A 15,611-nucleotide genomic window follows, 5' to 3' on the forward strand; every position below is an offset into this window, starting at 1 on the left:
TATTTCTGAACAAAGCAATAGACAGAGCATTTGAACATCCCATAGAAATAATATTTTAGAGAATTGGACATTGTTTAAAAAAATGTTTGTCAACTGTGTTTTTGGTTTTTTTTTGTTTTTGTTTTAGTGAGTTAACCCATATGGTGGTCCATGGGGTGAGTGTAGGTGGTTTTATTTTCAAAGAAACGATGGCATAGAGGTGTTGGAGGGTTTTCTTTCAGATACTCAGTGTGCAGTCACTCCTGAAAGGAATCCCATGAAAAGAAGGCCAGAGTTTACACACTTACCTCTACTTTCAATAACTTATGCTTCCTCACAAATTGAGAACTAATATTTTTGCTTTGAAGAATATAACTTTATAACATAGTAATAGATGCAATTAAAAGTTAAATAAATTAATTTTACAACCTTCTAAATTATGATACAAATAAAACTTGTGAACTCTTTCTAATTTCAGGAAGACTTTCTGCACCATAGTGTTTCCTGCTATCTTCAAAAGATCCTTACACTGCCATCTACGATTTTAGTCATGTTACTTTATAGAAATTCATTCAGTCAATAAATATTTTCTCCTATTCTTTGGGACCAACATAGGGATTTTATAACGTGTTGGTTTTCTAATAAGTTAGTAAGTAGGATGAAGTTAAAAGGATTGTCAGAATCTGAAGCTTTCACAAAGAAGGTCACTGAAAAATACCAAGGTTGAGCAAGTTTATAGAATGTTTAATGTGAAAAGTAACTGACTCTACATACTAACAGTAGATACTCAGAAATTTAAAAGATCATGTCATTTAAAATTCTTGTTATATATTTTGAGAATAACAGAATTATTTCATTTCCCCTGGCTTTTCTTCCTCTCAAACATCTCAGATATCCCAAATATCCTAGATATCCCAGATATTTCAAACACATTGCCCCTTTTCTTCATTAAAACAGAATTGTTCCATAGGAGTCCCCGACCTCTGTCCAATGCTTGGCTGTATTTGCATTTGTGTCACTCAGCTACTGGTAGAGGCTCTCAGAGGACAGCCATGCTAGGCTTCTGACAAGCATGCCCTTTTGGGTCTAGGTTACTTCACTCAAGATGATATTTTCTAGTTCCATCCATTTGCTGGCAACAGCTTTTGGAATAGCACCAACCGGTACTCACATGAAGACCAAGCTATATGATCTTTGGTTGGTGATTCAGTCACTGAGAGACCCAAGGGCCTAGGTTAGTTGACTCTGTTGGTTTTCTGTAGAGTTCTTATCCCCCTTGGGACTTGCAATCCTTACTATTCTTCCATAAGTGTCCCCAAGCTCCATGCACTGTTTGGCTGTGGGTGTCAGCATTTGTTTGAGTCTGCTGCTGGAAGCCTCTCAGAGGACAGCCATGTTAGACTCTGACTGCAAATGTCAGGGATTGGTGCTTTCCCAGGTCCTGAAGATGATGGCTACCCCACAGGGAGCTCAACTGTGTCAACTAAGGTGGACCCCTAGGGGCTCCCAGAGACTGAGCTAGGAATCAAAGCGTATACACAGCTGGTCTGAGATTCCAACATATATGCAACAGAGGGCTCATCTCAGTGGGAGAGGATGAACCTAATCCTGTAGAGACTTGATGTCCTAGGGTTGGAGGGTGGTTTGGGGAAGGGAACATTGCCCACATTATCAGAGGCAATGGAGACAGAGGAAGAACTCTGCTAGAGGGCACAGGGAGAGGGAGAAACATTTGGGATGTAAATAAAATAATTAATTTTAAAAAAGTACTTGCTCTTGGACAAAAGCAAGTTTAATATAATAGCAAGTAACATATAATGTTAGTTGCATTCGTTTGTTTTTGGGACTGACAAATTATTATTGGACAACAAATTGGAGTACCCTTTCCTGGGAAAGACTCTTTTCTTCCACTCTCAGATTCCTCAGTTGCCTGTAGTTAGATGTGTAACACTGAGACTTCATGAGCTTTTCTCATCTGGGTAGCATGATTATTGTCCTTCTTCAGCTTATTAATGGAATCACATTGATAAAACCTTGTGAGTCCAGCTTCTGATTTCACTAAGAGACACAATCTCATAGTAACCTCCATGATCTCTGGGCTCTCACCCAACCTCCAACTTCAAAATCACCTTGCCCAAGTCAATAGCTTTTCTATATATGAATAACAAACATACAGAGAAAGAGATCATAGACAGATTCCTGTTCATAATACCCTCCAATAAAATAAAATATATAAGAATAGACTTAACCAACTCAGTGAAGATCATTAAATTTCTGTAAAAAGAGATAATGACAAAGCCAATTTAAGCATTGTAGCAAGCACAATCTATGTATTTAAAATCTGGCAATATATTTATAAATGGTATAACATGACAAAGATACTATATAATAGAGCAAAGTTAAAGAAGCCCAATATAAGGAAACATTAAAGGAATCATTATTTTTCAAATGCTAATTTCTATGAATTGAGCAATATATTTAGTTTAATCTCTGTCAAAGTTCTAATAATATTTTCCCCATGGATGTGGGCATAGAGATTATGAAGCTTTACAGAAATGGAAATATTCTTGGAAAATTAAAGCAACTTTGAGTATGAATGAACTTATTAATATGTCTAAAGGATTAAAATGACATAGTGAAGTATTATGTTCGTTTAAAATATCCTGCTGATCTTTGAGTCAAATTCAATGGCATTTTCTAAAATGTCCTCATTTATAAATCTAGAATTTTAGAACATTACATGTCAAAGATATATTTAAATTTGTATAATAAAACAGTCTTTTACACGTGAACAACGACAACAAAAAAACCCTAAAAATCAGTGGTAGCTATCGATTGTTGTCTCATCACTTAAATTCAAAGGGATCAAGATATCAAGGCTAGTTTCAGATACATAGTGTGTTCAAGCATGGGTTAAATGTTACTTTGTTTCAGAAAGCACACACATAAATACACAGATACAGACCCCCCCACACACACACATGTGAGCACATAAAATCTACCAAAACTTAGTTTGAGAACTAGATCTACTTTATTTTGAGAATTATTACAGAACTGCCAAAAATAAAGCTTTGTTCTTGTCATGCTTCATGATAGATAAATATAAAAATAATCAAACAGAATAGAAATTGGGACTACATTAAAAAATTTACTGTTTTAGTCCAACTCTATTCTTGTAACAACCTATCATAGATAGGAAAGTTATCAGGAAACACACACACACACATAGACACACACACACATCATTCAGGAATGCAGGTAAATTTGAAAGATGCTGGTCTGTGTTGAATGTTCGCTTCCTGGTCATGAATGGTACCTTCCTGAAGCATCAACAGGATAAGGAAAGGAACCACCTATGGTGCATTTTAGCACTATCATGAAGATTCCATGACTATTCAGTTCCCAGAGGCATTACTATTTAATACAACTAATTTGGGGAACAGGTTCAATATATGAATATTGAGAGGACACAGAATTATAGCTCTCCCAATTTACTTTCAACAAATGTATGTAGGAAATGCTATAGAGAAGAAAGAACCACTAAATTATAGTGCTGCCACAACTGGACATTCTTATGTCCCTGTGATAGAATGCCTTATATAAACAACTTTTGGGAAGAAAGGTTTATTTGGGGTCAAAGGTCACAGTCTATCATAGTGGGAATGATATAAAGTAGTTCAACTAGAAGTACAGACTGTAAGATGTAAGTCTTTTCTTCCATATGTTGCTTTTAGTCCTGGTGATAACCACACCATTAAAAAAGCAACTAAGACAGTATGTTTCTACTCATATACAATTCTAGAAAATTTCAAAGTGACACAAAGTGGCACAAAGTTGATAAATAATTGACATAGGATGTCAGCAGATTAAACCAGAGTAGGAGACAGAATGCTTCAGAAAAATAAATCTTGAAATAGGTCCACCAAAAGTACCCTGCACCCTACACCACATTTATCCTAACAACCATGTAATCAAGAAAATTTAAATCATTAATTTGAAGGGATGAAGAAGCACAAACATTCACTATCCTATCCTATCCTATTCACTATCCTATCACATGCAAAATTATGACAAAGATTTTCCAAAGCTTTCCTATATTTAATAGAATGGTGTGATTTATTTAGTTTCATGTTAATTAAAACAACTATTTCCTAATCCTAAATGAAAATGCTATTTTAGGGGGAAATTTTCCACATAAAATTATTTCTTTCTAGATAGCTATGAAATTGTGATAATCTTTCAGTATTTTACTAAGTCCATATTACTTACGAGTAACACAATACTTTTTTGTAATGGGACTACTAATTTACTATTAAGGCTATGATTTAAAGACAAAATATGCATTTTATAGGATAATTATAAACACTAATTTACCAGATATACTGACATTGATTCAACAATATTTCTGGATTAATGTCACAGCATTTAGGAAAAAAAAATCTGTGTAATTTGTAATCTGAAATCCATTGGTCAGGTAATAAGAAAATAGTTCAAATTGTAAGTTCAATATTTGTTTTTATAGGATATATTTGAAAATATGCTCATAATGCATTGATAAACACTATGATAGCCAACATCACGGTCATGTGAAATATTGACAGTCTGAGTATTTGGCTTTCTTGTAAATTAATTTATGTCTACTTTAAGAGTAATCAGAATGTACATTTAATTATGGGGATGATTAAAATTTTGTGTGGAGTTAATTTTTCTTGCTTGTTTTATTGCTGTCACAACTCGAAGGAAAAATCTTCCAATATAATTTATGAAAAATGTTTCTGGAAAAAGGCTTGGAGTTTAGGTATTTCCCTATTTTCTGGAGTTGAAATGGAGACCATCCTGAGACAAGCTATTTTTTATGCTCAGGAAATGGTAAAGATTGCAGACTCCCACCAGCCCTCTTATATATTTTTGTTCAGGTTTTTGGAGGAAAAAAACATCAAGGCTCGTTTTGAGAAGCTAGTTCAAACTATGTTCTTCAGTGTTCTTTAATCCTATTGTATAGCCTTGTTATAACCTTGTTATACAGCATTTTAAGATCCCAGATGAAATTTCTAAGACAATGGAATTCCTTTTTAAACATTTATATGATTTTGTGGGTGCCAAGCACACATTGGCAGGAATCCTTTATCTCATTCTGCCATGTGGGTCCTGGGGATGGAACTCAGGTCCTCAGGCTTGGCAGCAAGCACCTTAACACCCTTGAGCCATCTCACAATCCCCAAACAATGGAGTTGTTAAAACCTCATCAGCACAAATGAAACAATGGATGACTGGATAGCTAAAGCAGATTCTCTTTTTCTGACGTTATATAGTTTGAATTAAAGGCTTCAGATTAATTTACTTTAATCCCTTTGGGGAGACATAAAATATTTAGTTAGTGGGGTCTGACATTGTTTACTCTAAAGTGTTAGTTCTACACCAAATGTCCCATGTAACTTCCAATTCTATTTTATTTAAGATGAGACTTTGTTTCTTTAATAAGTAAATTAGAAAGTTTTTCTATAGTCACGGCTTAATTTAGTTTCAAACTCTTAAATATTTTTAAATTACGACATTAAATTGTTTGTGAGCAAATTTGCTAGCAGGACTGCCTGTAGATAAGGAGGTAATCTAAAGATGAAAAGCCCCACTGTGCTGGGACAGCAGGAGATATTTACTGCCAAGAAATATATATTGTTACTTTGACCTTCAGGGCAATTGCTGCATAAGGGAGACCTCAAATTTCCAACACCAGGCCTAAACCGAGACAGATGGAGCCAAAGATCAAATGAAATTTTACTTTCACTCATTTTTTTTTCTATTTGTAACAAATCTACCCAGATCTAAGAAAAACATTGACTCTTAGGTAATGTTAAAAATCATTTTCTTGAAAGAAGATGATAAAAAAAGGCAGAAAAGATAGTAATTCAAAGAATGGTGTGTTTGCTCACAAAGAATCATTCATCACATCCTGTAAGTGTGTTATTGTAGCTCTCTGCTTAGACTTAGATAGAAGAGGTGTTTTTTCTGGTCTTGTTTCTAGAGGCCTTCAGAAGGGAGGGGGATGGATATGGATGCAGCCACTTAAGATTTATTTTTAATTGAAAGCATTCTTAAATTTTTGTTTTAAATAGTAATTGGAAATGTGAGATGTTATACTTTAAAAATGATAGTCGTTAATTGATCTGTATACATATTTTGTAACTTTGCATTTAAGTGTCTCTTAAACAAAAGCTTGCATCTTTTGGGTCTTTACAATCCCAGTCTCTCTCTATCATTGTGGGTTCAAGTACTTCCTAATGGTTCCTCTCTCTTTTCATTAATTTTGGCTTCCTAAGGTTGAGCGCTTATTCTCTCACTCTCCTGTGCTGGATGAATAGAGGAGAGGACTTCCCAACCCCTGAACTACAAACACTGATTAATGCCCATGCCAATTCCCCTGAAGCCAACCATGGGCAAAACAAGAAAAAAAAAAATCAATGCAGGTGTTATCACCTGAACTCTACTGTGTGAGTCTCCAACAGATCTGACACCAGCTTAAATTGATTCAGCTGACAATTTGTCACATATAAAGCATTAATGTAGCAATTTCTCAGGAGCTTATGGTAATTACTTTGGATTCTGAGAAGTTTACTGGAAGGTACCCTTCACTATTTCCTGCTGAATTCTCTCCTAAACTAAAGTTTGTAAGAGGTTGTAGATAACTTGGCCAGCAAATAGAAGGCAGCCTTTGAATCCTATGGCTTCAGAGTCAACTCCTGACACCTTACATGACCATTCATAATTTCCCTGAGACAATAGGTTTCCTTTCCATCTGTTTTTGAAACACATTTGTTTTTCACCAATCTCACTACTTCATTACATTCCAACTTGAGGGTGGTGTTCCTGATAAGAGTGTTTAACCTTGCTATCTTCATCCACATAAATATATGCTCTCATTCTTTTTGGATTCGTTCTGCTTGAGGAAACACAACTTTGTTATATTCATTTCTAAGGCAACTTTAGGTTCAGGTATATTTTAGGACACAGCAATAAAGAGTGTACTTATTCAAGTTCTGTCTTGTTCAGCTCAGATTCTAGTTCGGAAATGCTTATTTTGCTCCTATAAAAAGTTTTTGATAATAAAATTTGATAGTAAAATTTTTCTCTATTTCCAGTCCAATATTCAAATTTTTACTTGCAACAATATTTAAAACAGAATTCAAATATCACTAAGAAGATCTTTTTTTTTTTTAAATCTCAAAAGCTTCTCAGTCCCCACATCTCTCAAAACTTTAGGCCAGAGAACTTTCTAGAACTTCTCTTCATTGTGCATTTGTCATCTTAGACTACTGCAATAAAATAAAAGCATATAATGTTTCGCTTAATGACAGCTACTTTTTCTCAATTTTGAGTCTCTTCATCTGCCACCTTCTCTCTGTGTCCTCACATGGCCAAAGCAAATTCTTCTGTTTCCTCTTCCATTTTTATCAACTTTTTCATTAGGCAACGCTAAACCCTATGAACCTACTTAACCTCAACTATCTACATGTAGAGTACATGAATGCAATGACATCATTTAATGTTTTTTCATGTAATCTACAAAGTAAGTCTTTTACCTAAATGGTAAATAGTAAATCCTTTATGTAAATGGCCTCTTATCAGAAGATTTTGCTCCTTTTCCACTTCAGTCCTAGGCTGTTATCACAATGAACACAGGTGAGTTTTCTTGTTATTTTTATTTTGTTTTTGGTTTTGGTTTTTGGGTTTTTTTGTTTGTTTGTTTGATTGATTGATTGATTTGTTTTATTTCTCTGATGTTTCCCTAAATTTCCACTATTATAGGACCAGGCTTTTATCTCTCTAAAGCCCGTATTGCACTGACATGGCAGGAAATATGGACTATGTACCATGGAATATCCCTCCTAAAGTGGTAGGTAGAGTTACATCATTTGCTATAGGATTATCAACAGTGAAAATGTCTACAAAATATTTTGTAGTGTAGCCATTTCCTACTGAGCAAAACTTCCACTATGTATAGAAAATTTCAGAGTACAATAAAATGTTGTTCAAGAATGTGACTATTGCTATTGTTAGAAAAGGTGAAATAGGCTTTGTACATGGGTTGAATGATTACAGAATGAATCATGTCTGTGCTGTGAAAGAATATTTTATCACACTTTAAGAACAATGTGAAATAATTCAACAGGAGTTTCTTCTTAAACTATTAATATGCATTTAACTAACAAAATGTCTCAAATTAAGTATATGATTTGATAATTTAATATCCTTATGAATTTGGAGATAATTATAATTAATTTAAATAATGACACTACTATTTTAGAAATTTTAGTTTCTTATTATTTCTACTTAATATTTTAGTGTTGCTTCTGGTGTGAACACTTGTAGTCCAACTTAGAATTTTTAGGTATACTACAACATTATCAGCCACTGGTATATTAATAACATTAGTTATTAAAAACAAAATAGATTTAGTACTTTCTAATGTATTCGGTGTGAATTGCAAACTGTGTTAACTCTAATGTATAGAATCTGCCCTTTCCCTTACTCAGTTTTCTCTCACTGACAATTCATGACGTTTTGTGCTTCAACGAGTTAAAGCATTTTATATCTTATATATAAAGAAGATAATTTGTCGGTTGGTTGATTTCATGCCACTTGTTCACTTAATTATCATAATGACTTCTGTTTTCTCCCTTTTATCAAAAATAGTAAAACTTCCTCCTTTTAAAAGGATCAATTCAGTCTCAATGGATGTGGATATAGACTGTATGCATTTGTGATGTGTTCTTCTATGAAGAAGCCCTTAGATTGTTTCCATGCTGTAGCTGTTACATATAAGATGATGAGAACATGCCATTTATCTTTCTAATAGGTTCTTCTGTGTTTGAGAAAGTGTATGTCTCCATTGTTGAATGAAAAATTTGCTATACCAGTTTACTAGTCCACTTGGTATTTAACCTTGTTCAAGTTAGCTCTCAATTAACTAAGTAGCTCTCAAGTTAAATTTCTGCCTGGATTGCTTAGTCATCATTGTGAGTAGGTTATTAAAATCCTCTCTATTGTAGAACTGTCAAACGTTAAGATTTGCTTTACAGACTTTAGGAATTTCTGACAATTGTTGCATATGTCAGAGTGATATGCCATAGACTTATCAAATGTATGTTGATTTCTGAGAAAAAAAATAGAGTTGCTACCTTATTGAATTCCTAGAAGCAAAGATGGTCTTGTATGATGGTTCCTAGTGAGTTTCTCAGCTTTGAAGCCACTTGTTTCTTTAGGGGCAGGGTTGGTTCTTGTAAGTCTACAACATGACATAGGAAAATTTGCTATCTGAATTGGCATAAAGTCACAAGTACAAGGCTTGCACACTAACTGTAACATTGGTAACAGGTACCCAGATATTAGTAGGTTCCCAGATGTTAGTACAACTAATGCCATTCAGTTCTTGGATGGACCATTTATGTCATGGAACACAGTACATAGACAGCAACACCTGCCAAAACTAAAACAAAACCTAATCCATCAAAGTCCATTGTTCTTGGAAAGTCTTTAAATATACTACCCTTGCCTTTTGGGTTTTATGTTCCACTTTTGTCTAGTTGTTCTTTCTAAATGAGCTGTGTCAACCCTGGATGTAGTTTTTGTGCTAATGAGGTCACCCTGAGAATGCTTTGAGACTGAAGTTGGTCTTAAACACCAAGGATAGTCGCCGGTTGGCCAATAGACTTGCTATGTGTCAGAGTGCTCTCAGGGATACTCAAAACAAGCAACTAACACTGAGCAGTAGCCCCTACTGGTATCAGGGAGTGCACAATATCTTCTCTAATCATGATGCTTGAAGGACCAAATGCCAAGTGTTGGTAATTGTCTCCTGGAGATTGATGCCTGGGCTGTAGATGACTGTGTAGATTCCCTACTAGTGACAAGTAAATACAGAACATGAATCCTTTTATTGATTCCATCACTGTGACTTTTCTCTAATAAGTACTGCCCCAAAATGGCCAAGTGTGAATCTTGGGTGCATATTTCCTTGTCTTTAGCTGATTTAGGGACATATTATCAGGAGTTTGGAGGTCCTAATGTCTCTATACTGGCACATCACTTCACCCAAACTACCACAATCACCATCGGTAGCCATTGCACATATAATATATCCTTACATGGTGGTTTTACCACATCTGCCTAAATTGCTGACTAATGTTGTTTACGTAGAAAGTTACATATTTTGCAACATGTCTTTTGATGCAAATTACTTTTGAAAATTTTTGAAAGCTGGTATCTATGGCATCAGCATATTCACTTCCATTAATCTATAACTTTTCAACGCATTTGTATACAATTTCACCTACTTCATTATACATTTTTTGTATTCTCTCAGGTTTAAAATTTTGTTTTTAATACTTAGATCCTTTAAAAACTTGCTGTAAGCCTCCTGATGTTTAGCTGTAAGATTTAATGTAGCATATTTAGTTAGGAATATCTGTGTCATAGAATCTATATCTTTTGGTGATTGTTAATAATGTGATGCCAATCTTTTCAGCAAAGCAAAATAAAACAAAACATAAAAACAGGGAAAACTAAAACATCAAACTGCAGCAGCAACAACAACAACAACAACTACTACTACTACTACTTCTACTACTCCTACTACTACTACTACTACTACTACTACTACTACTACTACTATGACTAAAGACAGATGGAAATTCCCATGATCCTATTCACTACATTTTATGGTATCAAAATATTCAATTCTCCCCTCCCTACTGATTGCTTTTAGTTTTAGTTGTCCTTTTCCTAAGGCCGGCTGTGATGATATAGCTTTTAATTTATCAGCTATTGCTACAATTTTATTTTATGAATAAAATTTCTGAACCCTTTTGTCAGTTGTTTATCTATATATGTTTTTATTCTCAAAATACCATATTTGCTTGTAATTTGGAGGTTTCATTTCTTTTATTGAAAGTAAAATCTTCCATGTATCTACCTTTATGGATATATTTGATAGTAACAATTTTAAATATACTTTTTAACCCTAATTCTCTGGTCCAAGTGACTTCTTCTCATCACTATCTTTCATATTTTCCAGTCTGTGGTTACTTAGTTACTTTAAATTATTTGTGCTAACTGTAGTTTCAGTTTGCTTATAAATGTTGACTATCCTGTCATTACTATATATTATACATCTTTGACCTATGATCCAACTGAATGTTACCAGGAAATGACCATTTCAATGGTTTAGTCTATGAAGTTTGTTATATGGGATTAGGACAGTATCCATCATGAAGGTCCTTAATCTATACAAGCTAAGCATGATGGTTTTGAGTATTCTGCCACTATTCAATGATCTATGTTTTTTTTTTCCTGGTGTGGGCATCATTATTTCATGACTTTTGAGTTGCAAGTATCTTTCCTTTCAACCTTTTGAAGGGCCTTTTCTTGTCTTAAATAATTTCCTTATAGGCATTCACTGAACAGAATTGTCCTGACTATTCAAAAACAATGCCTGGGTTCACAGCTGAGCTTTCCTAGTCCCACCACCCCTTTCTCTAGTTCTCTACAATCTTCAAATATCTGACTTTTAGTCACCTTCCTCCTCTCTGGGCTCTCAGATGATTTCCTTAATTTTCACAAGTTCATTTGATTTTGTTTGGGTTCCCCCATCCCTGTTCCAATAAGAAGTCTTCTCTTCAAGTTATTTGCAGAGACAGTCATTAAATTCCTATCTTTCAGAGAACACTGCCTTTATCTTCTACTCTTTAGTATCGTAAAAATTATAACTAATGATGTTTGGCATTATTTTTGCTTTCCTGAGAAAGAATAAATTTGTTCCTTGGTACTTAGTCTATCTTGGCTTAAATAAAAACTATTAGAAAGATACATTATTTTGTATAAATAGATTTTTGAATTTCTAAAAATAATTTATATCAACCAAATATGCTAAATTCCCTATATAAGTAATTATACTGACTTTTTGAGATTTCAATTGTCAGGAGATGAGTATTCCTAATGATTTATGGAAAACAACTACTGATAATCTAAAGGAAGGAAAGTTAAAAATTTAAAATATAATTATAAGATAAATGCAAGCAAGAGGAATCAACACAATAATTAATTCATGTTACTGAGTAGAAGATGTTTCCCAATAATTATTGCTTCAGTCCAGGAAGTAAGAAATAACACTGGTCCCTATCTATGTCCTGTAGCAGACATTATTTGCCCATATACACACTATGTACAAAGACACTGGTTTGTTTTAACTACAATGATCTTTTGGCGATGATGACATTTTATGTATCTTAAATCTCTGGAGCCATCCTTGTATTCATAGATTACTTTCTATAGGCTAGTGTCATATATGGCCTGAGCTCTGTAAATTACTTCTAGTCAAAGTCATTGACAAGTTTATCAGTTCTTCTGGGCTCATCATGATTGTCCCCAAAGTTATTCCTTTTTCCTATTTTTGGTGAAACAGAAATTATCTTCTAATCAGAATTTAGAAGTATATAAATATAGCCATGCTAATTAAAATCAATAAGCATTCATTTAGTATCTCCTGAATCTAAAACATATTGCCTCATCATTCTCTCTCTCTCTGTAATAGATAGATATAGATATAGATATGGATATAGATATGGATATAGATATGGATATATGTATACATCAAATACACATACACATAAATATACATATAATTGATTTACAATTGATAGCACAGCTTCAGAAACAGAACACAAAAACATTGTCAGTTTGAAATTTTTATTTATTAGATTTGTTTTTTGACAAGACGGTGGCATTATGCCTTATAACTTCTGATAAATTACAGAAGTATTTTTATATGTTATTTCATAGAAATATAACATTTGTGACAGACTATATGTTCAAGAAATGGGATTTAGGATGTTACCAAAGAACCAGACCAGATCAGAATCTTCCTTGACCTTTTTCCCCACACAGTTGTGTCTCTCCTGCTCTTTCACCCTACACTTGATCCAACAGCTATTCATGTCAAATCAGTATATTTTTGTTCTAAAAATAGGCTAATTTTCCTTCCTGAAGTAGATTATTTAGGAAGTAGAAAGTGCATTTTCTTGTGCTTGTAAGAATCTTTGCTGTGTTTCCTTTCTGTCACTTAGCATTGGCCTTTCTTCTTACATCGGGGGTAAAAAAGAGCAAAGGTTTATGTAAGTTTCTTCAGTTTTAGCCCCACCAATTGATAGTGCATCTTCAGAAACAGAATGCAAAAGCAAAACAAAACAAAACAGAACAAAAACCCCAGCCAAACAATAAACACAATAAACATTTTCAGTTTAAAATTTTACGTATGAGATTTTTTTTTTGAAATATACATATGTGACACATACTAATTGTTCTCCCCCTCCGCTCCCTTTTCTTCTTCCCATCCCTTTCAAGCCTCCCCCATACCAGAGCTTTCCAAGATTCATGATGTTAGGATTTGTTTTGTGACACATTCAGTTAATTTAATCAGAGGCATCCATATGATCATTGAATGTGGAGTTATCTAGTGGAGTCTGTTGTGGTCACTAGTAAGTATACACCTAAAGGCAGTGACTCCCCCTCTCTGAAATTTCCAGTAGCAAGTAGTTTAGTAGTTAAGATTTGGATCTGTCTTGTTTCTTCTCCTCCGATGCCTAACTGCTGAAAAACTTATTCTTTCATAGCCCCAGTGTAGGCATCTGCAGGCACTATCAGTTCATGATTGCAATGGCTGGGACATGTTGGGAAAATGGGGTAGATGAACAATTCTCTGTATTTTCCAGGTTTATATTCTTTGCACCACTTCTTCTGTCACATTCTCTGAATCTAGAAGGGGGGTGGCAAATGTTTTGTTTAGTAGTAAGACATTGTTAATCTCTTGTTTTAGGATCTTGTGCAGGCATCAGCCTCTACACTGACCACTCTCATTGGAAAGAACTTTCTTTGATTAAGGCTGAGAGTAGTTTGTTGATGAATAAATATTTAGAAGGCATTTTGACACTATGCCAGAATAGCTGAAGGATAACATTCAGCTTCCCTTCCATATGTATAAAAGACTTAAAAAATAATTTTGTCAATACATTTTTGAATGCCATTCATTTTATTTTAAAACAATATGTAATGTTACCTAACCTTCAAATATTTAAAGTTGGGTTAGGTAGATAACTCAAGGATAAAATGCTCAGTGCATAAACATGAGGGCCTGTGCTTGTATCCCTAGCATTCACACAATAAGCCAAGCATAGCAGTGTTTGTAACTAGTGTTGCGGGGCATGGAGACAGCAGGAATTCTGAAGCCTACTGGACACCAATTTACTTGAAATTGCAAGATATAGATTCAGGAGAAGCACTGCTTCAGAAATTAGGTGTAGAGTCAATGAAGAAGATCCTTAAGTGTGAACTTTTTTTCCACATACACTCATGTACATTCATATACAAACACACATACACACACACAAAATATTAAAAGGTTAGGAAAGCTTCTATTTGTGATTTAGACTGATAATTCTAAAAAGCATAAAATAACATGTAAATGAACCAAGAAAATTTATTTTATAATCACAGAACATTTACAGAGCATAAAAAAAGCAGTGAAATCTTTTTCATTTACTTTTTATTTTATAAGTTTAAAAGGCAAAAATAAAATTTGAAACACTGATGAAGGTTTTAAGGCCCCAGAGTAATTACAACAGTCTGTTGTTTAAGAGTTGCTGTGTAATGACTCTCACTTTATCTTAAGTTGTATCCATTTTAAATTGGTATTTGAAATCTCATGAATAACAGAATACATAAGAAATATTAATTAGCTACTGTGGCTCATACTTGCAGCCCAATTTTAATTTTAATATTTTATCCTCTTGCAATATATATAAACATATGTGTGTGTATGTGTGTGTGATGTATGATGTATATATGTTTGCGAGCATCTAGTTGCCCATTCCTGGTCATGTGGAGGCCACAGCTGAGCTTTTAATGCACTCTTCTATGACTCTTCTCCTTATAAAGACAAATCCTCAACTGCTTACCAGTTGATTAGCTGGGTTAACCAGTATGTTACAGGAATCCTTCAGTTTCCAGTTTCCATTATTGGGATTATAGTCAGGCTTTTTTTTTAACTTTTCATATAGGGAGCCCAAAATTCATGTCCCCGTGCTTGCTGAGCAAGCATTCTACCTACTGAGCATCTGCTCAGCTTTTTAAAATATTTTATTAACAAGAAGTATTCAAATTATTTAGGTTGCATTGTAAGTTCAAATGCTGTTTCAAGAAAAAAATCATGTAAATTCTTAAAAGTACAAATAGAAATAACTGTTATATATTACTAATGTTATTCATTTTTACAGTGTTGAGGATTGAAGAAAGAAAGCAGGTGCTCAACCACTGAATCACATCCCAGACTTCTGATGATTTTGAAAACAAAAAAAGAAAAAACTCTTGTGCGTGTGGTATTGATACAGTTTTTGTTTTGTTTACTTGTTTTTTGTTTTGTTTTGTTTTTAGGTATAATTTGTTCCACAAGCTTGCAAAGAAATTATGATTTCTATATGCTGTGGTTTAGGCCTATTCAGTTTCTTAGAAAGTAGCTTCATAAAAGTCATGTGTAGACTTATATGGTAAGCCACTCATAGTCACGTGTAGACTTATATGATAAG

General features: G+C 34.0%; 1 long non-coding RNA gene across 1 annotated transcript; it reads left to right on the forward strand.

Moving 5' to 3' along the window:
- The first annotated feature begins 7,795 nt into the window (after positions 1-7,795).
- Positions 7,796-15,375, forward strand: LOC116092999. The gene is made up of 2 exons (XR_004119588.1): positions 7,796-7,870; positions 15,303-15,375. It is a non-coding gene; the product is annotated as an uncharacterized LOC116092999 (long non-coding RNA).
- Positions 15,376-15,611: the final 236 nt, after the last annotated feature.

The sequence above is a fragment of the Mastomys coucha genome, unplaced genomic scaffold, assembly GCF_008632895.1.
Source record: "Mastomys coucha isolate ucsf_1 unplaced genomic scaffold, UCSF_Mcou_1 pScaffold16, whole genome shotgun sequence".
Lineage (NCBI taxonomy): Eukaryota > Metazoa > Chordata > Mammalia > Rodentia > Muridae > Mastomys > Mastomys coucha.